The sequence below is a fragment of the Pygocentrus nattereri genome, chromosome 18, assembly GCF_015220715.1.
Source record: "Pygocentrus nattereri isolate fPygNat1 chromosome 18, fPygNat1.pri, whole genome shotgun sequence".
In the NCBI taxonomy this organism is placed as follows: domain Eukaryota; kingdom Metazoa; phylum Chordata; class Actinopteri; order Characiformes; family Serrasalmidae; genus Pygocentrus; species Pygocentrus nattereri.
In genome coordinates, this window is record NC_051228.1 from 11425069 (window position 1) to 11450340 (window position 25272).

A 25272-nucleotide genomic window follows, 5' to 3' on the forward strand; every position below is an offset into this window, starting at 1 on the left:
TCTTCATCGTCATCCTCGTTTTTATTCTCGTTATCATTTTCACGATCCTCACTACCATCACATCATTCTCCTGCTCCTCATCGTGATTATAAATATCTTCATCATCCTCATTATTATCCCCAACATTTAATCACATCATGCTCATCACCGTCCTCTTTATTATCATCACCAGCCTCAACATTATCAACACATCATCATTATAATTATCTTCATCATCACCATCATTATTATTCCCAACATTTAATCACATCATGCTCATCACCGTCCTCTTTATTATCATCACCAGCCTCAACATTATCAACACATCATCATTATAATTATCTTCATCATCCCCAACTTCATCATCATCATCATCCTCATCATCCTCATCCTTCTAAATATTATCATTCTCATCCTGTTCATCATAATGACCATCATCATCCTCGTTCGTCATCCACATTCTCCCTAGCAAACCTACTCGATGGACGATCAGCTAATCTGGTCTGAAACACGTCGAGGGGGGAAGTCAGCTGGGGAGGGCGATGAGGGGGTGAGTGACAAAAAAAAAAAAGAAAAGAAAAAAGGAAAACTGCCTCTCTTTATTCCGACAGAGAGCACCTCCATCCCCATGATCTCATGAATAAATTATAGCGGCTCATTGTGCAACAGAGGGGAGGAATGCAGTCGAGCCGAGGAAAATACGGCCGGGGGTAACGTTACAGACTTCACATCGATCCGGAGCTCAGTCTCCAGTTCCTCTTGTTATGCTGCTCGCTGTTGAGCCCTTAACGCACCACACAGCTTCGGCTGTAGCTGCAACTCTTAAAATATAGTCTCATTTTCTGATTTTACTGCTTTAGATGGATTTTAACTTACAACCAGGACACGACAACCTATCGCCGTATCAGCCTCTGACTAAAAATTACACGGAGTCGAACTGAAAGCGGAGACTCAGCGAGAGAATTTTGGCGTCGCTTAACAGCTTGTAACGGCGGGGCTTTTCGCAGAGCTATCCGACTTTCCTACCGCGGAACACGGATCGGCGAGCAGAGCAACCTCGGGCAGTTGGAGTCTTAAGGTAAGAGGCTACACGGTTAACTAGATTACCCTCCAGACTCGTTTTAAATCATTTTATTAGACGTTAACGTCGACGGTTTTTTTGGCGGTGTGACTCGACCCCTTTTTATTGAACTCTTACTTTAAAATTCGGCTTTTCTTGCTCGCTGCTTGCTAGTTAGCTTTATGCTAATGGCGCCGCTAGCCTTACTGGTAGATGTGAACGGTGAAGTTAGCCGGCGAGCTAACTAGCTTGGCTAACTTGCATTAGCTCGTTGAGCTAACGTTGGGTGATTTTAATGGCACTTGTTTTGTGTGTCTTTCTTGTTTTACCACTTTTACCGGTCGCATAATATGCATAACTGGTACGACAGAAACTTTTACTGTTCGCAAAACGACGGTGTCTAAATTATAGAATTTTCGAGTCCAAAGAAGCTCAAATTTCCTCCGTTACCATAGCTTGTTGTGGTACAAAGGTGAGAACGTTTCACGAAATGAAGCTTCATGATTCATATGTGAAGCTTACCTTTAGGTCTTAGGCTTGTGTTTTGCAGTTCCTCCTTGCTTGTGTTCAGAATGATCTGACTGAGACGGTCAGTGATATCAGTCGTAAAAGCTGTGGGCCATGGTTGATCCTGTGGCAGTTCTACGTGCAGTGTTTTGGCAGAGATTCTTTAGTATTTGGTCAGTGGTGGTCTGATCATTAGTTGTAATTGAATAAATGTTTATTTAAGTAAAATGTTAAGCTCGGAGGTTTCACATGTACTTAAATTGGTGATTGAATGGCAAAGTTCTGAAGCGTCTTACAGTGAAGTTTGCCATGTACAGACATTATGAAACTGCTTCATTATGCAATCATGTTTTACTCTGTTGCATTAATCATACGTGCATAATTGACAGACTGCTTGAGAATGGCTCACCTAGCTAGGTTAGCCCTTGTCATCAGGAGAATGAACAGCTGCCTGCTCAAATAGTTGTTTGGAGGTGGTCAGTGTGGAAGGGATGTGAAGACACCAAAAGTTTGTTTTGGTCATTTCATCAGTGTCTTAGATAAAACCCATCTATTTCATCATGTGCCCATGATTTTGGCAGCTGACGTAGGTGTGGATTTTTGTGGGGGAAAAGGCTGATAGAGCACCCCTCTAAGGATCACAATACCTATGCATTAACATCATCATGGACACTCCACCCAGGTGCTTGAGCTACATGTTGGCGGTACACTAAACACAGGGGTGCGTTCAGGCTGGGTGTTACATTGAGCAGTACTCAGGCAGGGCTGCATTTAACTTGCTTTCCTCGCATGGGACAGCGTGAGATCACTGTTTTCTATAAATGGCATCTGCAGTGTTCTGCAGCGTTTTACTAAAGAACGTGGACCAGGTTGTGTTTTGGGCCAGCGCAGCCGGGCTCGAAAAGACAGCTCAGGAGGTGACATGGACAGATGGTGAGGATCTTGTACTGAGCTAATGTGCTGCTCTCCCCCATGCTATGGAGTCTGTGTTTGTGGGTCAGAGAACAGGTAGGCTACAGATGCCTCCTCCAAGGGTCAAACTGTGGCCATATTGATGCCCCTGTTGTTCACAGTCCCAACGTTAGAAGTTTCTTGCTCCAACATTACTTTAAATTAGAAATTTTTGATGGTGACCCAATCACATTGATGAGCAATATACATCATAGTTTGAGAGAGTCATTCTTGCCTAAATGACAGGGCTTGGAATGTGCTGATCTGTTTGTGAAGTTACTTGTGGTAACATATTATTATCAGATTTTAATTTCAGATTGTGGAAGCCAGAGCCACCCTGTACTCTTACCCTGGTTTCGCTTGTGCATAACGCAGTTGCTTTTATTTGCAGCTCTACAAAGTAACATACATTGCATAGAGAAGGCTTTTTCCCACCAGCGCCAGTTCCCCTAACTTTGAGACATATGCAGTGAAAAAGCCAACAGAAAATAAATTGTCATCTACTGAATATTGTTCTACTAAAAATCACTAGACTGTTTTCTAAAATTGTCACCCTCTAGTGTAAATTACCCAGTTCAATTCCTAATATGCTATAAATGCATTCCCTCTGTTCCACATGGCTGAAATCCTTTTTTTTTCTTTTCACATTTTTCATTTTTAAAGAGGTTTCTGTAATCCTATATTTCTACCAGTGCCTTTTGGTTTTCATTACACATTCCAGTTCTTCTGTGTGCCACTCATATTAAACACTATTACAATGGCAAGGAGTCATACAAGAAAGCAAAAGGTCACAAAAATTGATTACCTGTGAGTCATTTCACATTATATGTGCCTCACCGTGTCAAGATAATGTTTATTAAAAGTGCTTCTTGCTGTAAGGGTTTGGTAAATTATTGATCAGTGACTAGCTTCTTGCTTCTTTCTTTAGCTGTGGCCAAGTCGTGACCGTGAGCATTGTACCTTTTTTACTTGGTGCTCTCTTTTGGAACATGAGGCCAGGTTCAGTGTTTTTACACTAAGTGTGTTTTCGCACTGCAGGATTCAAAGCATCCCTCTGAGGTACCTTTCTTGAGGGCCTAGATCATGAATCTACTCTTCTTCTGAGGCGTCTTCATTTCCATTGACCACTTTTTCATAAAAGAGCCACTCTCTTTAGCCTCTGCTGTTGTCACCTTATAAACTTGCGCTTGCAGGGAAGAGGAGAAGCTCTATAATCTCCTAATCATATCTTAATTGAGTCACTAATGTCCACTACCTTCTATGCAAACATTGGCTGTGTATTAATAGGCCACATCAATTAGTGTGTTATGCGTTGGTGGGAAGGAGCCAGGTTTTTAAAATAGAACAAGCGTACCCGGAAATCTATCACTTTATTTTTTAACCTTGGGTTGTGCAAACACGATGGCTGACCTTGGCCCAGAGCTGCAGTGTGAAGACAGCATTTTTTTCTGTGAGGATGTGTCAACAGGAGCGTTGGAGAAGAAACAAAAGGATGAGCAGTAATTTAATTTGGAGCTTGCACACGGGGACAATAGATGATTTAGGAGGAACAGTTCCTTCACACCTAGAGTCAGGCCTAGAAAATGAATGAGCCCACATTGTTATTGAATGAGGAGCTTAATTGGCATTTCACTGAAGATCCTGTTGTGAATAACTGTTATGTCGTTTGAGTAGTGAGGATTAATATTTTGGGGTTGGCTATTTTGTTAAGGTCAATTCCCTCAATTTCAGTTCATTTAATTTAATTTTGGCTGATGAGCTGAAATGAGCTCACAATTGACTGAGTCTATTTTAAGTAGGTTTTTTATGCAACTAATTGAATTCACCTTGATAACATGAATTTATATCCTTAATGTGTCCTAAATTGAGTGAATTAACTTGCACCTAGATGACTAATAGCTTAGTATTAAAGGTTGATTTAGATACTAGTGTCTCAGCAAAGTAGAGGAGTTGGTGTTTAATAGCTCTGTGCAAAGTGGTCACCTCCAGCTTGCTAGGAATATAACGTCATTGTGTCCATTTGTTGTTATGATGCTTATCCATTAAATAAATACAGCTAGCATTGTAATCCACTGCTCCAGATGTAAATGCAGTGCTGTAGGCACTGTATGAAATGCGTGAGTAGTAAGCCAGTCAAGAAATGACTTGGACTGGGGATTTAAGTTCATTACTAATCGCTATCAGTTTTTACTAACAAACCTGAAACCTCAATAAGGAATTTCCGAAATGGCAGCAGAGCTTTTTCTTGGTGAACTAACAGAGAGTGTGATAAACATTATAGCTATTTGTGGTTTCAGTTTTATACCATGACTGTCAGCGTTGTAGCTCAAAGAAAGCTAACAGAAACCTGGCAGGTACTTTGATTCCCAATTGAGGGCGTTAAGCATTCACATCACTGAGTTCTGGGCAAGTTATTCATGCCCATGTTAGTTCATAAAGACTCAAGATGCTGACATTGACTCTTATGAACATTTCAATGTCTGTGGCTTGAACTGGCCCTGTAGTGGGGAACCTGAGGCAAGTGAGAGATGTGCAGAGCTTTAGGTCAAAAAGAAACTGCAAGCGCATGTATGTGTCGCCCACAGAGATGACACCAATATAAAGACTAACGCACACTATCTCTGGCTGCCTGTCTCATGGCCTTGTCCTCGCTCCTGTGACTGCTTATGCGCTGTTGCGGAGCACCTCTCTTTTTATAACCACAGACTGAGCAATGCCAGCAGTGTTGAAATAATCAACCTGCACTGCCCGCTCGGATCAGCCTATTGTGGGTATGTCGAAGGATCACTGTGAAGCTTGCGTTATGTCAGGTTCTGCTCTTGAGCTTTGGTTTGTGGTCGTTGTAGTTAATAGAGCTGGATTGAGTTTCTGAGGAATGCCCCACTTGTTCACACACAAACGAGCTGCATTGAGACAGGACCCCCTGCTCAGGGGAGGGATGTGCTAAGAGGGTTTAATAGGATCGTATGATGGCAGAGCAAGAAGCTTGTCCACTGTTAAACATGAAGATGTTGAAGCACAAATCAATCTAATCAATAGCAAAGCTGTAAGTGTGATCAGAATAGACTCCATCCAGTTTGTTCTCATTTACACTGACTATTATCCACTAAGAGCCAAAGGATTGATAATGTCAAGCTTGATTTGTTGTAGTGGTCTTGTTGCATGCCTCTTCATTCTTTTGGACTAGATTATAGCTGTAACTTGCGAGCTTCGTTGTTCAGGAAAAAGCCCAGTTTTTATCTGTATTATTTATTTTCTTTTTTAAGATTGACTTTTTTGTCACACCTCTGTCTATGACCTGCTGTCATTTCTCTCAGACAGACACTTGTTTGGATGATTGGGTCTGCATTGAGTAATTTTCTGCAACAGTGAGTTTCCTCACAAGGTTAGGATGCTAATGAATGGGGCAAGTTTCCACTTGTGAACAAACCCTTAAATTTCCTAATCCTTTTCTAAACAGACTAGTTTCATGCTTAATACTACAGGTGTTTTAATACCTGCATCTCCAAGTGCATATCCCACACAGCACTGAGGCTGTTTGGTAATAATGGCAAAGGTTGAGCAATACTGCGAGAAGTCCTGCTCTTTATTACTTACAAGATAATGCACATGAAGGCCTTTATGTGAAAAGCAAAAGATGCAATGTTACTGGAATTTCCCAGTTCTAAATATTCTTACATGTGTGTGGCTTTGCACTGACTGGCTTTGCCAAAAAGCTCTTTATCACAATACAGTACCTTTCTCTATTGTTCATTTTCGCAGCAGAGCTGTGTAAGCTATTTAATTTGATCTGTTATCGTGCATATTTGGCTTGCACTAAATGAAAGATGACTGAAACTCTAGCATTAGCCAATAAAGGCATGGAAATACTGATTATTAGCTTAGGCCCAGGATTTTCATATCAGTGTAAAAGCACAATCTCTAACTTCAGAGAGATCATGCACCAGTGCTCCTGAGGTGTTACTCAGACATCAACATCAGTGTTAACAGGCTGGTGGCAGTAAGACTGAACAGCCTGGAGATCATCAGATAGCCCCTTTGTGTAATCTGTCCATGCCCTGCCTGCTGTTTTCCCCCCTTGCAGCCAGCACATTCGGGCAGATGGAAGAAGAGATGGCTGACCCCCTATTGACTGTCTTTGTGAATGGTAAAGATCCTTACTAACTGACTGCTTCATTACCCACCTCACACCTCTCCTGGATCAAAAACAGGCCATCCGTCTGCCCAAGCCTCTTTCTAACCATCGTTTTGTGTCCTTGTTACCTCAGCGTCTTTTTGACGTCACTGCTTCGTCAACCATGTTCAAGACCAGCTGGTGGTTCTGCTCAGCCTCTCGTGATTCCACAAACCACTGAACCAGATTCTAGACTGCCATTCTTTTGTTAGTTAAGCTCTGCAGCCATAGGCAGAAGGCTTGCCAAGGTGTCGAGACACGATCAAGCTGCCTTGTGGCCATCCCTGCATGATTAGCATTCCCAAATGCAGCCTGGCTTGCTAACAAATTCTCCCATCCCCAGAGTGACATGAAAATCCCAGACAAGACAACTCGTGCCCAGAACAGCATCACAAGGACCAAAGCAGGAAAAATTGGAGAACCTTTTGTCAGACTGAGTTTTCCCAAAGCTGTCATAAGGTTGAACGAACAAAAGTTCACCCTATGAAATTGCATCTAATAGGATTCAATTAAATTCTTTAGCCGTCTTAATTTTGAACAGTGTGCCTAGATAATCTGAATACATCTTTTTGGTGTGGCTGAGTGTTGAACTCTGAGGGTTGGGGGAAGGGGTGGACTGTGCAGTGCAGTGGGGGCAGGTAACTCTCCCTTTCAGAACAGCTGCCGTTTGCTCTGCAAATTGATGTTCTTTTGCTTCCCCCAGAATGTTTGGGTACACAGGAACGGCTTTGATCTCTATAGGACACACAGCTTTTTGGACCACTCACCCAAATTGCTCCTGTAGGCACTGTGGCCTAAGGACTGTTGATTCTTCTGAAAGATGAGGAGGGGAAAAGACACTTTGTCTTGGATATCAATGTGCAAGGGTCGCCAGGGTCAGCCCAGAGTACCTTTCTACCAGCTGCTAGGAATCTTGGGAATGTGTGTTCAGATGGACAACTTGTGGCTATTGGCTTCTCTTTTATTCTTCTCCACCTGGCCAGAGTGATTTAATTTCTCATAAAATAGGCTAAGCTGTGGTCGTAGATGCCTTTGTGCCAGATATGTCTTTAATGTATTTTGAGTTCATATATATATATATATATATATATATATATATATATATATATATATATTTTTTTTTTTTTTTATAGGTAATTAATTTTTAAGTGTCTAGAACATGTGAAATGGTATATTAGAAGGAATAAGTGATCTACAGTTTCATGTTTTGAAACCGAAGACAAGTCTGCATTTTAAGTTCACAGCTAGCAAAGAGAGTGACATTGTGTCCCATGCAATTTGAGACACGTCAGAAGCATTCTTAATCACGATGCTTAATTTATTTTTGGTTTGCTATGGAGACAGCTGGTACAGATAAGGAGGATTAGATGATGTGTTTTAGGTCTTGTAAAACATGCTTTGGAATCGGCTACTGAACTGGTGAAAGGCCACCTGCAAAAAGGCTTATACACTGTGAAATGGTTCAAGTGCCAGACTATGCTAAGTGCATTGTCTCTTAATTCATCTTTCTTCCTTCCTTCAGGCAAAGTGAAACGTTCCAAAAGAGGCATGTTTTTCTCTGTTCTAAAAGCTTGTAATCTTCCAGTGTCCATTTGCCTGAAGATGAGTTTGAGTTTATCGTCCTATAGACCCCTCTCCCTTTCTATTATTGTAAAACAGGTTGTCTGACAAAAATTCTTTGTTGTAGTTAAAAAAGTGGTTAGAAATGTGGCATATCAAAGTTTGAATTTGAATCTGATGGCTATGTAGACCAAAAACAGTTAATAAGAATAATAGAAAGAGAAAGTGGAAGGGAAGGAAAAGACCGTTTAACCAAGCCAAATGAGAAATGATGCTAATTTGTTTTCCCGCCTCATAGTCCCACATGCTGAAACATTTGGCTTTTTGTCAGAGTGACTCTTTTCCTGTGGTTTTCATCTGCAGTGCTGCCCTCTGTCTAATCTTCCCATCAGCGCTGTGCCTAGCTCTGACGCAGGTTTGCCGCCACTCTGCCCTGCCACGCGGCTACTCCCTAAATAAGCTTGTTTCCTTCTAATCTGGCCACCAGAGAAAACCGCTCCATGTCATCATTCACACTCTCCATATGGCGTACCTCCCTATGTGAGGACGTACAGGGACAATTCATCATTATGAGGACAAAAGAAAAGCAAGGAGGGGGGCGTATTTGGAGCCATGACCCTCGTGTGTGGAATCTCATGTGTAATTTGCTTCTGTCAGAATAGCATTTGGATGTTTGGGTCAGTTTTTTGATCTCAGAATGCTTTGATTTATTAAGCCCAGATAATATTTTCTGCCTTGCTTAACAAGATATTAGGGCTGACATAATTAGTTGAAAGTAGGGGTCTGTGATGGGGCAAAAAATCACAGTACTTGGACTGAGGCGTGGGGGGGGGAAATCAGTTCTTAGATGAATTGTGATGTGGACGTGGACGATTCTGAATTGAAAAAAAAAATTTATATTATGTAATGTTGACTAAGCGTATTATGCGGAACTTGGAAGTGCAGAAGTGCAGCGCCCAGACAGTCTGTGATGTGCACACAGTAAGGACATACATGGATGAATGAGAAATCTGACCGACACCCTCTGCATTAAAAGCTGGGTTAGGTCAGGAGTTGACAATCCAAATGTTAAGAAGAGCCATTTTGTCCTTTCAACAAAAATCAAGCCACCTTGGGAGCCTAAACATTTAATGTTCAGTAGATGAGATTGTCTACATTGCTATGTGATCTGCAGTCTGCATGTCAACCTTCAGAGTTATAGGGTGGTGAATTAGCAGCTTTTAAGACCATCTGTTGTTAAAATTGTTTCAGCAAAGCTTTATTTTATTGCAAAGGAGGATTTTGCGGTGGAGCCGCATCAGAGCAGTAAAAGAGCCACATGTTGCGGGACCCTGAGCTAACGTATGAAAGCATTTCATTGGCTTCTGTGAAGTTGAAGGGGGAAAAAGGAACTGGATGATAGCCACACTATATGTAAATTATGTCTCCGTAAACGATAAACAATTCCGTTTTGGAAACAATAAACATGAGAAACCGCATTACACGTTTCCACCTGTTTTCCATCCGGTTGTACTTGCTGCCAACCAGAGGATCATTGAGCAAGCGATGTCGAAGCTTCTACCAAACTTGGAAGCGAATTACAAACTCTGTCACAACTTTTATTGCCCGGGATTTGCGTCCATACTCACTCGTTGAGAACCAGGGCTTTCATGAAATGTTGCACACTTTAGAGCCGAGATACAGCAACCCGTCTCGAAGATATTTTACTCACACAGCAGCCACCCCACTCTCTAAAATGTGGCCAAAACCAAAGTCATGGAATCACTAAAGAAAACGGGTAGGTTAGCTGTAACATGATGCGTGGACACCCATTGCTACCATCTTATTTCATCGTAACAGAGCACTTTATCACAGATGAGTGGCAGCAGTGTCTCATTGGCTCCAAACAAGAGCAGTGAATAAGAGCCTTCCAGCTCACTTGCCACATCACTTCCGTTTGTTATTTTATTGATAAAAGACATTGGAAGTAAATTCATTATGGATCATTGCAAATACTTTGCTTTAAAACGCACATTGATAAAAACACACACAGTGATTAAAAAAAGAAATCATGTGTAGAACAAAAGATGCATCAAGATGCATCGATAATCATTTCATTATCGCGTCATAGCCTCTGAATCGTAATCGAGTCATGAAGTACCTAGAGATTCCCAGCCCTTCTTGGAGTAGGGATGCACATGCCAACTAATTGGCACCAGTATTAGTACTTTGGGTGTTGGTGTTAGGAGGCTAAAAAAAATCAGTAGCACAAAAATTCAACAGCAAGCGGGAATACATTAGAAAACATTGTAGTTTTTGTGTTGGATGAAATGCAGGCTGGTGCTTACTTTTAGGCATCCTTATTTTGGACTGGTAAAGTGTAATGCATCTTTACATACTCAAATGCAAGTAAATCCATAATATTTTACAGTTCTGTTTAAACATAAGTGGTGTTTCATTTAGTTGTTGGCCTGTATGTTTTTTTTATTTTCTTGTGTTGAAATAAGTCAGGTATCAGTACCATTTTTTTTTTTTCTTTTTCAAAGACCGAGTAAAAGTATGTGTTTTTTAGCACTTGCCGATATTGAGTCCAATACCATATTTAGTAACCTACAGAGTTAAGTAGTTGCTAGTGTAATTGAGTGCAATGCACCTTAATAACTGAGTCGTTCATGTCTAGCTGATTTTAAATAACGTGGTTTAGCTAGCTATGCTACATTATTCACTTTGAATGGTGTAGCGTTGCAGTGGAGAGGAGCAAGTTTTGTTCTATGTCAGAAAAGCACTTCTGTACAGCTGTAAGGAAAGTATGTTTTATAGTTTTGGTCCTTATCAGTTTCTTTCAGCAACAGCATAGTGACAGTAAGAATCGAGGAGCTCACTTGTGGAGTTTTACTTCTTGTTGAAGTCTTTTGTTTGGCTGGTTGAGCTGTACTTGAATGTCTTCTAAAGTCAAGGGGTTTACCCATATGTATTTTTCAAGGCCAATACTGATTATTAATAATTAAGGACACCAATAACTGATATTTAGTGCCAGTATTTCTTCACTCTCCCCAAGTTCAGCCACGTCACCCCATTGCTGCGCTCCCTTCACTGGCTTCCTGTAGCTACACGCATCAGATTTAAAACCCTAATGCTTGCCTACAAAGCCAAAAATGGACCAGCCCCTACCTACTTGATAGAAATGGTGAAATCTCAAACTGTACCACGAGCCCTTCGAGCTTCGAGTACAGCTCGGCTTGACCCTCCATCCTTCAAGGCACGTGCAAGACAAGCGTCGAGAATGTTCTCTGTACTGGCACCCAAGTGGTGGAATGAACTCCCCCTGGCTGTCCAAACAGCAGAGTCTCTTGCTGTCTTCAAACGAAGACTGAAGACTCATCTCTTTACACAGCACAATTAAGTATTGTTTGCAATATATTGTGCTCCACTTGTATATCATATTTTATTGTATTACACTGTATTTTGTAGTTTACTTTATTGTTGAATGCACGGTGTGTTGTAGTTTATTGTGTTGTATTGTATTGCATGGCGCTGCATGTCACGGAGTTCTGTGCTCAACTCTGTTCCTTTTTTCTGGGTATCTACGCTGACTTTTGTATCTAGCAGTACCTGAGCTCAGGACTGTCTTTTTCTCTAACCTATTTGGTAACTACCAAAGATACTTTCTCTCGATGGACAAAGCACTTCTTGTAAGTCGCTCTGGATAAGAGCGTCTGCTAAATGCTGTAAATGTAAATATATTTGTTTACCATAAATTTGGTGTTTGAAGTGTGAAGATTTACAAGGATGCAACTCTTTGTTGTGCTTTGAGCTTTAGACAGTATATTCTACAAAAATAGTAACACTTAATCTTTAAACAGATAAAAAATAAATAAAAAACATAAATAGCCCACTGTGACCTTTTGATAATCAATTATGCTTGTACAAAAAATGTAACTTTGCAAAAGGAGCTCAACCCTTAGGTATACAATATATTATTGTTATACAAATATTTTATTGTACAAAAACATTTACACAACTTCTATATTAAACAAATATGTAGTATGATTCACTGACAGTGTTGAAAGGGCACAGATCGGGGTGGAGCATGTCTTTTCAGTATATGGGTGCAAGCTATAAAGCCTAAATACAGGCTAAAAACTGTAAAAGACCTACATTAACCAAATATACAGAACTGTAAATGTAACCCTAGTAAAAATATTTAAGTAAGCGTCTGAGCAATCATGCAGTAAAAATTATCATTACTTTTTAAAAAGCAACAACAATGAGGGTTTATGAATTAACAACAAAATGAAATATACATGCTTTCAACCAAAAATATATTTTATGCAATAACATGCAGTCATTGGACGAGTTTAATCAGACGTATTCTGATTGGTTCTTGAAAATACGCTGCATGATTCCATGGATACCATCTATTTAGCCTAGGCAGAGCATTGGAATTCTTGGATATAGCAAGTTAACAGTTCTCTGTTAGCAGTTTACTTATTTTATTTTAATTTTTTTTACTTTAGTACTATTACTCTACTGTGTTGTGTGTCTGCTACTGGTTGCTAAATTTCCTTCAGGATCAATAAAGTATCTTATCTGTCTTTGTACTTTTAATGAATAAAACTGAAAATGACAAAATTGTGTATAACTTATTTATTAAAAGCAAATCATAACTTATAATTTGACTAATACTTTGCTGCTTTCTGAAGGCTTGTCATGGCTTGGCCACCCACTGACGCTCAGCCATAAGCGCACATGTTCTAAACGCATTCAAACCACTAAAGAAGCAGTTTGTCAGAAACCTCACTCTCACTAGACAGTTATGATCTTTCAGGCAGGACTTGAGCAAATCTAGCAAATCGAGCAAAATTATATGACTGAGTCCACTGTGCTTTTTGCCAGTTGCTTTGTTCAGCCATGACATGTTGTTACCTTCTTCTCGCTGGGGAAACGCAGGCAGCGCTGCTTCCCACGTTTCTTACAAAACCAAATGTTTTATTGAATTTAATTGACACATGGTCCACATTTCTACCAATCTAGCGCTGTGGGTGGGACATAGAAACAAACAACAGTAGTACTGGGTGGTTGTACTTGTCATCCACGTTTCAAGCAGTCCAGTAACGCTCTGGGCAGGACATTGGGACAGACTACAGAAGTGTGTTTTTTGTTCGTGGTTGTGTCAGACATGCTGGTACATAACAAAAAGAGCTTTTATTGGCAAGGAATAGAATTCAAGTGCTCATTCCAAAAATCTGAAAAATGCTGTATATTGGCTCCAGTAACCAGTCGACCCCTACTGAAGTCAGACATATACTGTGTGATTTTAGAAATCTTGTTCTTTGGTAACTCACACTGTACGTTTAAATGGATCATACAGACGAAACCTACGATTTATATACTCTCACTGTATAACGTTCCATTCATACTATCTGAAACGCAGCCGTTACCGATGGTTCTGTTTATGAATAATTTTAAATAAATCTGTTTCATTGAAAAAAAAAAACACTCTGCACTCCCAGTACTAAGCAAAGACACTCAAAAACTGAGCAGCTTTGCTAATTTAATGCAAACAGATTTAGTGCAAAGCGGTACGTGATACAAGAATAAAGTCTCGTATTAACGTCTGTACCTCATAATTCTATTCAGTCAAACATATTAAAGTCGGCATAGGCTGACTGAACTTTTTTGCCAGTATTTTGCTACCGTACGTGATTCCACCTCCACTGGGGAAGTGGTTTTGATCATGTTACAGATTTAATTCACATAGTATACTACACACCTAAGATTTTCACTAACTTTCCACCTGTGTAAATGTGATGTGGCAATAAATGTGATTTGGTGTTGGTTGAATTTTTATGATTATGAGTAAGTGAGAATGTTATTGGCGTCTGTATCTGTATCGGTGCAATCCTAGATGAAATGGAACAGATAGCCCCTAGTTTCAGTATTTTAATACTGGCAACTTGACCAGTTAACCAAGTACCCAAGTACCTGGGTACATCCTTAACTTGGAGGCATTTTCACAGTAAACAATATGTTACTGTATTTTGACACAGAGGCACAGCACTAGTAGCTCCACTTTTTTAAAAAAAAAACTGCCTTTACTGTACACCTACTGCACTGCACCAAATCTAATTAAACAGGACTAATTATGCTCTCTTTTTAATGAAACATGCAGTTGGTTCTTTAAGTACTGAGGATATCCACAGTGCTCAGAGAAACACTTTTTTATGATTACAGTTTATCATAGTATCATATTTCTCACAGCATAAACACAGTACAGTTACGTTAAGCACCGCAGTCATGCAGTCTTCAGATAACACAACGCGGTGTATTTTCTGACAAAACTAGGTAGAATTTTTTTGCTGCATGCAATGTGCGACTGCTGACCATCACTCTTCTTATATAAAGAGAGAAACACCATATGGGGCCCCCACTGGAGAATAATTTGCTTAGTACTACTCCACAACTTTCATTTGCTTTGGAAATGAAATTCAAATCACTCTGCAATACTTGACATGAAGTACTTTGCACAGGCTAATCCTGTCTCTGCACACTTTCTCTGTGCAGCCCCCTGACCCAGCACCCGGTCCCTTGCCCACCCTCTGGAGAGCACATGATCAGCTGGTGCGGTAGAGGCTCAGGTGGCCGGCTGGAGGAGCTGCCAGTAATGGGGCTCATCCTCAGGGCTTCTCCTCAGGCAGGGCCTGCGTGGCTGGTACAGCCTCTTAGTGCTGAGTAGAGTTAGCCATGCAAGGTCACTCAGGTTAATGGATCCTCTGTTCTCAGTGACAGGGACACTGTGGGTCCTGATAGATGCCTCATTAGTGCTGCGTCTCTGTCCCCCCCTCTCTCTCTCTCTCGCTCTCCCCGACTGCGCTCTTTCTGCGAGTGGACAAAGCAGAGCGAGACGTGAAGCGGTCAGTTATTTGAAATGGTAATGCATTACTTGATCAAAATGGACGCAGTCCAGGCCGTAGTGTCTGTGTCTTAAAAATCAGGTTTTTGCAGTCGCTCTGTTCAGCTTCTGATGATCTTATCACCAGAATTGCATGTTTGTTGTTGTTTTTTGTTTTTTTTCTTACTAAAGGTTAAATGTTAACCTTTAACATTCAAATACAAAAAGCCTCTGTTAACACCATGTTCTAACAACACAGTGGGAGTTCTTTGCCAGTAATTTCAGGCTGAAAGTGAAATGAACTCAAATAGCACACTAATGGTCTTTGAGCATTATATTAAGACTCAGAAAGCCCAGTCAGGAAAATTGTGTTAATAACTACAGGTAAAAAGCTTCCCTTACCATTGCTTTGCTGACTAAAAAGGGCTATAAATGGTTAAAAAAAGTAGCTAAATGGCCAGAGATCATATCTGATTTGGGAAAATGATCAGTGTGACACACTAAAACTTCATTGTTTCTGCACATGTCTACAAAAGTGTGTCAAATTCACCAGTATATGCATATAATACTGTGTACTTTCCTAACCTGGCCTTTCCACACTCTAAGAATTGAGTAATTCTATGTCCCCCTGACCTTGAGCCCTAGCCTTGCTGGGATCCTGATCGACAAGGTGAGTGTAGCGAAAGAGACCGAGGCCATGTGAGCTGTGTGATCTTTCACCGCTCCTACCTAACACAGCACTCTAATCCAGGCGGTAGAGAGATCAGTCTTCTGAATGACGCCCAGCTGACCCTCTATCAGTCCACAGGAGCGTCTGCATTGCTGCTAACTCCATCAGTGTAAAGTATCCATCAGTGTCCGAGTCTGAGGGGACTGAAGGCAGAAGAGTTGAAGCTGCTGCTCATTCAGCTGGGGGATGAGAAATCAGTTGATAAGAGAACAGTTAGTACTTTCTGATGGCTCAGCTGACTGAGTTCTGCCTCTGCTGTCTGTAGGGAGTGTGTGATATTGAAGTCAGATTTATTAGGGACATGGGAATTCTGCCACAGTGTCTGATGTCTTTGTGTGCATATATGTGAAGCTTGATTAAGTTCTTAGTCTGGAACAAAACTGGGCTGAACCAATGATGCACTGTGATGATGCAAGTTTATTCACATGAGTGTTCATCTATTTTAAAAGATCTGTGTTTATTTCTCCTTCTATTTGAATATCTAAATGTCTTTTTCTGACAATGTTTAATATAAGGACTTGTATTTGTTTTGGCATCGTCACGCTTATGGTACTACAGAAAAAGCTGCAAAGTTTCACAAAAGCTCCGTGTGCAAGTCAGTGCAGCAATCGAGTCGTTAAAATCTATCATAAATAATCAGGCCAGTATCAGCCTGTGCCATGTTTTATTTGCACTTAGCTTAGTTCGACAAAGACCTCAATCAGACTGTGACTGAACCCTGCTGTTAACATTATCATATCTTAGTTATACTATCAGCTTAGTCTAATGTTGAACCATTAGTGTGCATGTAAACATAGTTACTGTATCATGTCGGATCATTGCTTATTTATTACATATTGTAGTGTTTGAGTCGTTTAAGGATGATAGCCTACTTTTAGATGCTTTAGGTCTTAAGTAAAGTGCTTAAATTAAAAATAGCCAATACTCAGAAAAGAAGCAGTGGTATTATTTCCTCTCTAACAGGAATTATTTAAGCTGTTCAGCATGTTTGTTGTTTGCCATTTTTCAGCGTTCAAACTTTGAACATCCACGTTATTCCACTTCTGCTCTCATATCCTTTATTTCAGTGTTTGTTAAGGACTTGCAAATGTGCTGGGTTCTAGATCCAGCCACATTTGCATGAGAGTTTGAGAGAGCTTGCAACATGTGAGCGTCTGTGTGTGTCAGATTGGAGTGAGTCAGTCTAGGGTGGGACTCCCTCTCTGACACACATTATAACAGCATGTAAAGCCTCCACAGCTGTGACGTGGGCTCAGCCCTCTGACATCTCATACTTGGCGTCACTGGGTCTTCCTGCAGCTAATGCATCCATTCTGACCACAGCCCATGCCCTCTGCCTGGAATTCAAGGGTTTGCTGTGTTGGTCTTCAAATTTGATTCATACCGTACGCATGTGTGGACACAAGTCTGCGTGCATGTCATGTTCTTGCTTCCTGGAAAGACAGCTGCATTTCCTAAATGTCCTCTGATGTCTTGGTTGCCTCTCTTACCCTATAATCAGATTGACTTCATTAATGTCTGACCATGCACAAAGAATACTTTCATACACCTGTATAGACAGGCGTCTTCCTCTCAACACTGTCGTGCCTCACCATGCATAGCTACCGTATGTGCACCACAAAAGCCTATACAAGCGACGCCATCCATCTGAGAGCAAAAAGTCAAGCCTCAGCGTGGGTCAAATAGATTTCTTGGTTGCTCACTCCACGTGTGATTGAAGCAGAGTGAATGCCCTGTATGGATTGTGGGCTGATGTTCTCCGCCAGCGCTTCTCTCACTGACTGCAAGCTGTGGAGAATGGATGGATCCTGATGGCTCTATTTTAAGCCTGGAGGCCACACATGTGAACAGTGTCCTGGGCTCACCCTCAAGAGCTTCTCAGATAAATGAAAAGAAGAAGTGGTGCATAGACGTTTCCCTCTGGAATGTTTAGTCTAATCTCTTTCTTAACGGGTGAGCTGCAACATCAGTTTGGGATGTTCAGAGTAAGGCTGCCAAGGCTCTGAATGTATCGACATTTAGGATCCCAGCCTTTTTGAGTTGTGCCATCTCGTTCAGAATGAAGGTGACTTTGGCCTAGTGGTGCCCAATCCTGGCCCTGGTTCTGATCTTCCTCCGTGGAGAGTTAAGATCCAACACGGCTGGCTCTAATATCCAGATACCTAGATGTGGTGTTAGATATAGGTTAAAGTTGAACTCAGGGTGATAGATCTCCAGGACCAGGATTGGGAGCCCCTGATTTAGCCTAAAGATCACTGTTGGTCATCAGTTGGAGGAGATCGTTATGCAAGTCTTGTGTTCAATCCAAATAGACAAAGCTCAAATGAACACCAGACCCACTACTGGAATTGTCTGAAGATGCTCTTCTGCTGTCTTAAAGAAAGCATTCCAGTAGTGCTGAGACAATTCCTGGCATTGAAGGCTCAATAGCAGTAACGGTCAAAACATTGCCATTACCGTTCATTCTGTGCTTGGATAGCCGAGCGAGGCTCTTTTGCTGCCCTGCAATAGCTGCTCTGCATGCCTTTCTCTCTGATATTAGAGGAATAATGTGGCTGTTGTCAGTGAGGCAGGCCAGCAGTAAGCTGTCTGTGTGCGAGTCTCCATCGAGTGCTTCTGTCACCGTTAATCAGGCAAACCATCAGTCAGTCAACCTGTTTTCTCCCCTCTACACCAGCAAGGGAGAGAGAGAGAGACGCTGCTGTGTGCACAGTGAGTCACGTTGCAAGAGAGAGAGAGAGAGAGAGAGAGAGAGAGAGAGAGAGAGAGGCAGAAGGGAGGGGGAGAAACTGAGTGTTGAAGTCAGACAAGTTTATCAAGCAGAGGCCCTTGAACGAACCAGCCGACGCTGCTTTTATAAAGGACAGTCAGAGCCGTGACAAAGTCGTTAAAGGAGAATCAATACAATGTGACTCCATTTGCATTCGGGGCTGCTCGATTCAAAGCGGCTCATGCAGGGAAAATGGGTTTTAGAGCAGCGGAGTTCCCTCTCTGAACTGCTCATAGCTGTCTGTGAAAGAAGCCCTGATAAACATTAGCTCTTATGTATTTCACACAAACGCACGACTTCAGTCTCTTTCTGTTGGACTGTTCTTGTTTGGCTTTTGGAAATGTGCAGAATAGTTACGTAGCTAAGTAAAAGTAAATGAAGCTGTTTTTGTAAATATTCTGATACAAATCAGTGTGAATAGTATTACCCACCGATCCAGTTATATCTTAATGTTAGTCAATGGAGTTTCACAAACCCTCAATTTATTTTCAGTTCCTGTCTAAGTAGGATAAGCCCTAGTTCTGCAACTAAAACAAGTTGTAGCAGGGGCATTTTTTTTCCCTACTAGACAAGCACTAGCCACTCCCACACGTGAGGAGAACATGAAGGCATGCATGATATTTTCAGTGTTTACTGCCCTCAACCTCAGCATTAAAGCAACTTGGGCGGAGGCCAAGTATTCCTCTGTAACTTTGGACTTGTGGAGCGAGAGAAACGGAGAGAGCGAGAGAGAGAGATGAAGGGTGTATTGCTTGACCTAGAGAGAACCCTCACTGCACCATTAAATGTGCTGAGTGGAGATAGTCCTGGTCCGTTCCACTCCACTGCCGCAGCTACTCGGCCTTGGCTCGCTGCCTCTCAGCCAGACGCAAACAAACTTACAAACCACTTACAGATGTCTGAAGAAATGTAGATGCTCAGAAGATGCCATGCTGGCGATGTCATGGCAACGTTTAGAACTTATGGTCTCTATTTACGATATTAAGTGATTATTTGGAGATGATGTTTTTTTCCTTTTATAATTTTTAAATTCTTATTTATTTATTTTTTTAAAGTCGACTTGAGCACAGACCTCTGTCAAGTTTGCTTAAACGACGGTGCCCTCAAAATCCCTGAACAGTCTGGCTTTGCTCTGTTTTGGGAATCTGGCTTTCAGAACTTGTTCTGTACTTCCTGGTGACTGCTGATCAATTTATTCAAAGGGAGGTGTTGGATGAATGCTACATGAGCACACAAGGCCCATAGGTATGAGAAAGGCAAACAGCTCTGTACACAGGCCTGGCGATTAGGCAAACACAGCTGACCTGGGAGGTGACACTCACTCGGTTGGCCCCCCGGACTCGCATACACTGGCCATTACCTCTTAGCTAGAAGGACTGTCAGGATGTGTTGAGCTCAGGGGTCCTTAACCCTTTGAGTCCGGCCCAATACTGATGGATGTCCCACCCTCAAGTCCCCCTGTCCCCCTGATTGACCAGACTGATGGAAGTTTCTAGAACGCAGCTTCTCCACTACAGATCACATCCAAATCTATATGAACTCTAATTGTTTCCACTGTTGATTATACACACCTGAATATATTAGAACTGCGTGGATGTAAAATTGACTTTTCAATGTTTAACTTATAAGTTGTCTGACCAGTGGTAGGATGGTCCCCCCTTTAGATGTGAGTCTTGGTCCTCCCGAGGTTTCTTCCTCCTCCAGCTCTGAGGGAGTTTTTCCTTGCCTCAGCGCTCACGGGGGTTCTGTATATTCTGTATATTATGTTCAGTGTTTTGTCTGATTCTCTGTGCTGTGATTCCCATTTTTGTAAAGCTGCTTTGTGACAACATCAGTTGTAAAAAGCGCTATATAAATAAATTTGATTTGATTTGATTTGAGTCCGCCGTGTAAAATTGGGTGTTTCTGCTGTTTTTGTCTACTACACATTTTTCGCTTTTCATTTGTAAAAAAAACATGAACTAATAAAGCAGAAAACTGTGTTAAACTAATATTAAAGTGAAAAAACGCACAAATCGGAGTGTCAGTCTTGGGTCAGTTGTGCCTTATTGTTGCTCTGAACAAATCAGTAGTAAACGCTAACCCGTCAGAACTATGTTCTGAATGAGCTCATATGATTGCGTGGAAAAACCGTGGTGTATCTAGTAGGGCTGAACAATTTGGGGAAAATATGTGATTTTTCTGAGTAATGTTGTGGCTATGATTTTAAATTGAGTATTTTATGTAAATTAACGTTCAGGCCTGTATTTTTTTTTTTTTTTTTTTTTTTTTTTTTTTTTTTTTTTTTGCCAAGAGGACCAGAATATCCACATTTTCTGGCTTGACTCCTAAATGTAGTGTGAGATTGCCAGTAAGTTGTGGTTGTGATGTCACAATACATAGAGGATTGGATTGATCTGATTGGTCTAACTCACCTACAGGCAGTTCACAAGCTGTGTGTCAAATAAAATTTTTCCACTTAAAACTTGTTTTTTAATCATGTAGGCTATAATTTAAAGCTATTGCAATGTGAAATTTGCACTATGTTTAATAGCAATTTTGACATATTAAAAACAATAAATTTTCAGCCCTTTTTTGAGTCTAGTACCAGGGTTACTGTGTAAGTGTTCTGGTAAACAGTGAAATTCTTAAAAGAACGGTTCAGGTAAAAAAAAATGCTGAAGTTTAACTATAATAACTATAAATGACTATTAAAAGCAAATTGCCACAGATGAGTATTGTGGCAATTTGTCAGTTCCTCTCTCCAACTTGAATTGATTGTGGCACATGCAGTGGTTCAAGATATTTACTTGGCTTTTCTATGCCGTATTAAATTCCTCTTGAGCAAATTATGTACTTTGCTGGAGTATTAAACACCTCAGAGCACAACGGCGCACAAGGGCAGTCTCAGCAGACGGTGTCGGATTGTGCCTGGCAGTAATTTGCTTTCTTCCCTGATCTTTCTCATCTCCCAGGTGAGAGATGGTATCTGTATCTTCCCACCTCTCTGTTTGTATGCTTATGCAAAGGTGTCCTGCTCTCCTTGTTCTTAACAGGCTGTTTGTAACTTTCTTTTTGAGGGCCATATCTGTGTATCTGTATGGGCCTAACAAGAGAATCGGGTTACCGTAGTGATGTCACTGATGATTTTTGCAGTGCTCCTTGTAGAACTGTGGAATAGTGGTGTTGAGATGTGGTCAACTGGGGTGTGTATGCGTGTGTGTGCAGGAATGTGTTATCAGACCCAGCCTTCCTGTGGCTCCTAATCCCCTTCCCACTGCCCAGCCTCCCCACTGCCCACCCTCCCCCGTGTCTCTCTCTCTCTCTCTCTCTCTCTCTCTCTCTCTCTCTCTCTCTCTCTCTCTCTCTCTCTCTCTCTCTCTCTCTCTCTCTCTCTCTCTCTCTCTCTCTGCCTCTAGGCTCCACTCCTCCCAGCAGGGGCCATGAGGGGGGAGGGGCGGCCCTTCAGTCATGTGACCCAAGTCGCTCCCCCATTTGGCATGCAAACAAATAGGAGATTTTGGACAGCAGTCTCAAGTGAGCCATTAGCTCATGCTGTCTTTACTGATGCTCCATGAGATGTCCTCCATTTTAAGTTATTGACTCTTGATTGAGTGGACCAGCTTAAAACAAGGACTTTTCTGTTCAAGCAGCCCACAGCCCAAACAAATTAGAGATCTTCAGGTATTGTGGAGATTGGGGCACTGTTACATCCTGGCACTGCATTTCACCAGCAGAAGGGGAGGTTTTATCCCCCTGTTTCTCTGTATCAGGTCGCTCCTTAAAGGCTTCCACTCCCAACCTGGCCCTCATTCTGCCTCAGTCCGTGGTTTTGCACGCTCTAAATGCGCCATCCCCTCAGAGAGCTGAATCTGCACTTCGGTTTAAGAGCGCTGACACACAGCCATTTCTCCGGCCTATCAGAAATCAAAAGACCTCCGGGGCTTCTGTGTGCTGCTGGCAAGAAAAGTGGAGGCGTTTAGGAACCTGAAAGGAATACTTCATCCAAAAAATGCTAACATGACTAAGAAAACTAACAAGAGATTGTTTGTTTGTTTGTTTCAGAAATACTGCACCGGCTCTACTAGATTGCATGCATTATTAGCAATGCTAGACGTTTTGGCTGAAGTTCAGGCCTTTCTTTAACTTCCACGCCTCTGCAGCAGCGTCCCAGCTAAAGCGTCCCTGCCCCAAACTTTCCTGTTCGGCGGGTGGAGGAAGCCCGAGCAAACCCAGTAACCCAACCTGCGACATGGACAGAGAAAGCAAATAAGGGGGAGGGAGGGGGGGGGTAGACTTGAAGTGGGCTAGAAACAATGGAACAGAGACGTTGCAGAAGATGTGAGCGGGAGAGAGATGTTTGAGAGTGTGGGTAGTGGTGTTGGGGTGTGCAGGGGGTGCACAGCAAGATCAGGGCACTGCAGGCCAGGGGAGGAATATGAGGGATAGAGGAGGTGGTTAGAATAAGCCTGAGTGAGAGAGTGTAAGAGAAAGAACAGTGTGTTCTGTTCGTTCCAGGGCAAGAACAGTTTGTGCTGTATCTGTCACACACATACACACACACACACACAAAGGAAAGTAGGAGATGGGGATGCTAAAGTGTACTAGCTAAGGGCTCGTAAATAAGATCTATTGGAGAAAGCGTGTGTATGTGTGGACACAGTTTGCATGGTGCCAGACTGTTTGTGCTTTTTCGTTTTTGTCGTCTCCATGACGCAGCCTTGAACCAAACCGCCGTTTTTGGCTTCCCGTGCCCACATGCCAGCCGCTCTGTGTGCGTTTCTGTGCTTGTGCTTGACAGAAGTGGTGCGCATTATGTCGCCGCTTTGAGCACCTCAAAAGTGTGTGTGGTTTTACGAGAGGGAGGAAGAGAGAGAATGCTGCAGTGTCGCGTTGAAGCCACGCCGGCAGATGTGTTAGTGTAATTTGTAGTACCTGTTACGATGACTGCTCCTTCGCTGAGAGGAGCTCTCTAATATATGATGCTAGTAATCGCGGAGGTTGGCTTCCTCAAGTGTGGGCCTAATTAGCCACAGGCAGTTCGCTCTGCCAGCCAGTTGGTTTGACGTTAATTAAATCGAGAGGAGGTCCTGGCAGTATGACAATATTTATCGTTATCGCGATAAATTACATCAGCGTATGTGACAGTAAGCTTTTCTGAGCATATTGTGGTTATCGTCAGTACCTAAAACACTTCCCAGCTGCATGTTGGACTACAGAGAGAGCATTTGGAGTCTTGTTTAATTGGATTTAGTGCAGTATAAATACAAATGTATTTCTAGTTTTTGATAGTATTTTTAAATGTGGCATTACATTGTCTTTTCTATCTGTCAAAAAATTCATGCAACATGAAAAGTTTTAAGGTATTGTGATCTTATATTGTTGCCATATCGCCCATCCCTAATCAGGAGCAGTAGGGGTCATTATGAGGCTACATCTCATAAGAACACCTTTTCTCCCACTGAAAAGTGTTCTCTTAAAATAAGATTAGCTTTTTAAAAATTCTTCAGTGTTTTTTTTTTTTTATTTTCCTTCTTCCATGTTCCTAAATTCTAAATTGTTCTCAATGATTTGGAATCTCTTAAGCAGAGGTAGACAAGATATAAAAATGAGTAACACCCACTCGAGCCACTGAGCTAGTAAATCTTGTGGCCGAAGAAAATATATAGTGGAATAATTTGAGAATAATAGAAAATAATAGAACATTTTTTGTACACATTGTATCCTAAATTAATAAGCATACATCATTATCTTTAAAAAGGAAATATTTATTAAAAGCCTTAGATTAAGAACATTGCTGTTGTGGAGCCTGTGGTACTCATCTACTGAATTCATAAATAGAAAAAACAAACAAATAAATAAATAAATCGGTCGAATGTCCAGAAACTTTATAGGGCTTAGTTGGCAACCCTAGGCATAGGGGAGTTGACACCCCTGATTTAAAGGGACAAATTTATAAATGCCTTGTTGTTAAGTGACGCCCAGTTTTGTTGTTCTTCCTTTCATTTGAACACTTCAGTAACTGTCAAATTAACCAGCAGGTTGCTTGATTGCTAATGTGATTAGCATCATCTGCTAATATGTACAGGAAGACAAAGACCTGAAATCGAACAGTGTTTATCAGTGCTTGACTGTGAATGAGAGAGGACAGTCTGAGCATGTTAATATTTTAAGCCTGCTTCACTCAAGTGGTTATCAAAACACAACAATAGAGGGTCTTGTGACCCCCCCCCCACAACACCTCCCCCAAACACCCCTTCCTCAAACACACTCTTTCTTTCTCACATACAGAACCATTTCTCTCCCTCCCACTCTCTCACTATCCCTGTAGGTGTCCCTCTCTGTGATAAACGCTGCTCCTTTGAGTGACTCTCTCCGTTTCTTCTTTACCTCCACCCCCCTCCCTTCTCCCAGCCTCTTCTCCATCCTTCTTTTCAAAGCTGTAGGGTGTCTGACCTAGATCCGTAAAGGAGAGAGTGAGGGAAACGGAACGGAGTGCGAGAGAGAGGAAAGGAGTATAGATGGGGGGGAGGGGTGACAGGCACTGATGTTGGCAGCAAATTAGCATGTCTGTTAATGGTGCTTACCGTGGAGATGGGAGGCAGATGCAGAGGTATTGAACAAGGAGGAGGAATAGTAAAACTGACTGTGATGGGTTAAATGAAGGGTAGGTGTCTGTATGTAGGTAGGT

At 41.7% G+C, this 25272-nt stretch overlaps 1 protein-coding gene across 2 annotated transcripts in view; it reads left to right on the plus strand.

Annotated features, from left to right (window-relative positions):
* Window positions 1–546: 546 nt before the first annotated feature.
* Window positions 547–25272, plus strand: part of zmiz2 (zinc finger, MIZ-type containing 2) — a 43802-nt gene continuing 19076 nt past the window's right edge. Inside the window, exon 1 of one of the 2 annotated variants that reach the window (XM_017681660.2) lies at window positions 547–1057. The gene's annotated coding sequence lies outside the window, so the exon portion shown is untranslated. Of the gene's footprint in view, window positions 1058–23805; window positions 23820–25272 lie in introns of those variants that run through there. The other variant, XM_037547031.1, reaches the window with a different exon arrangement.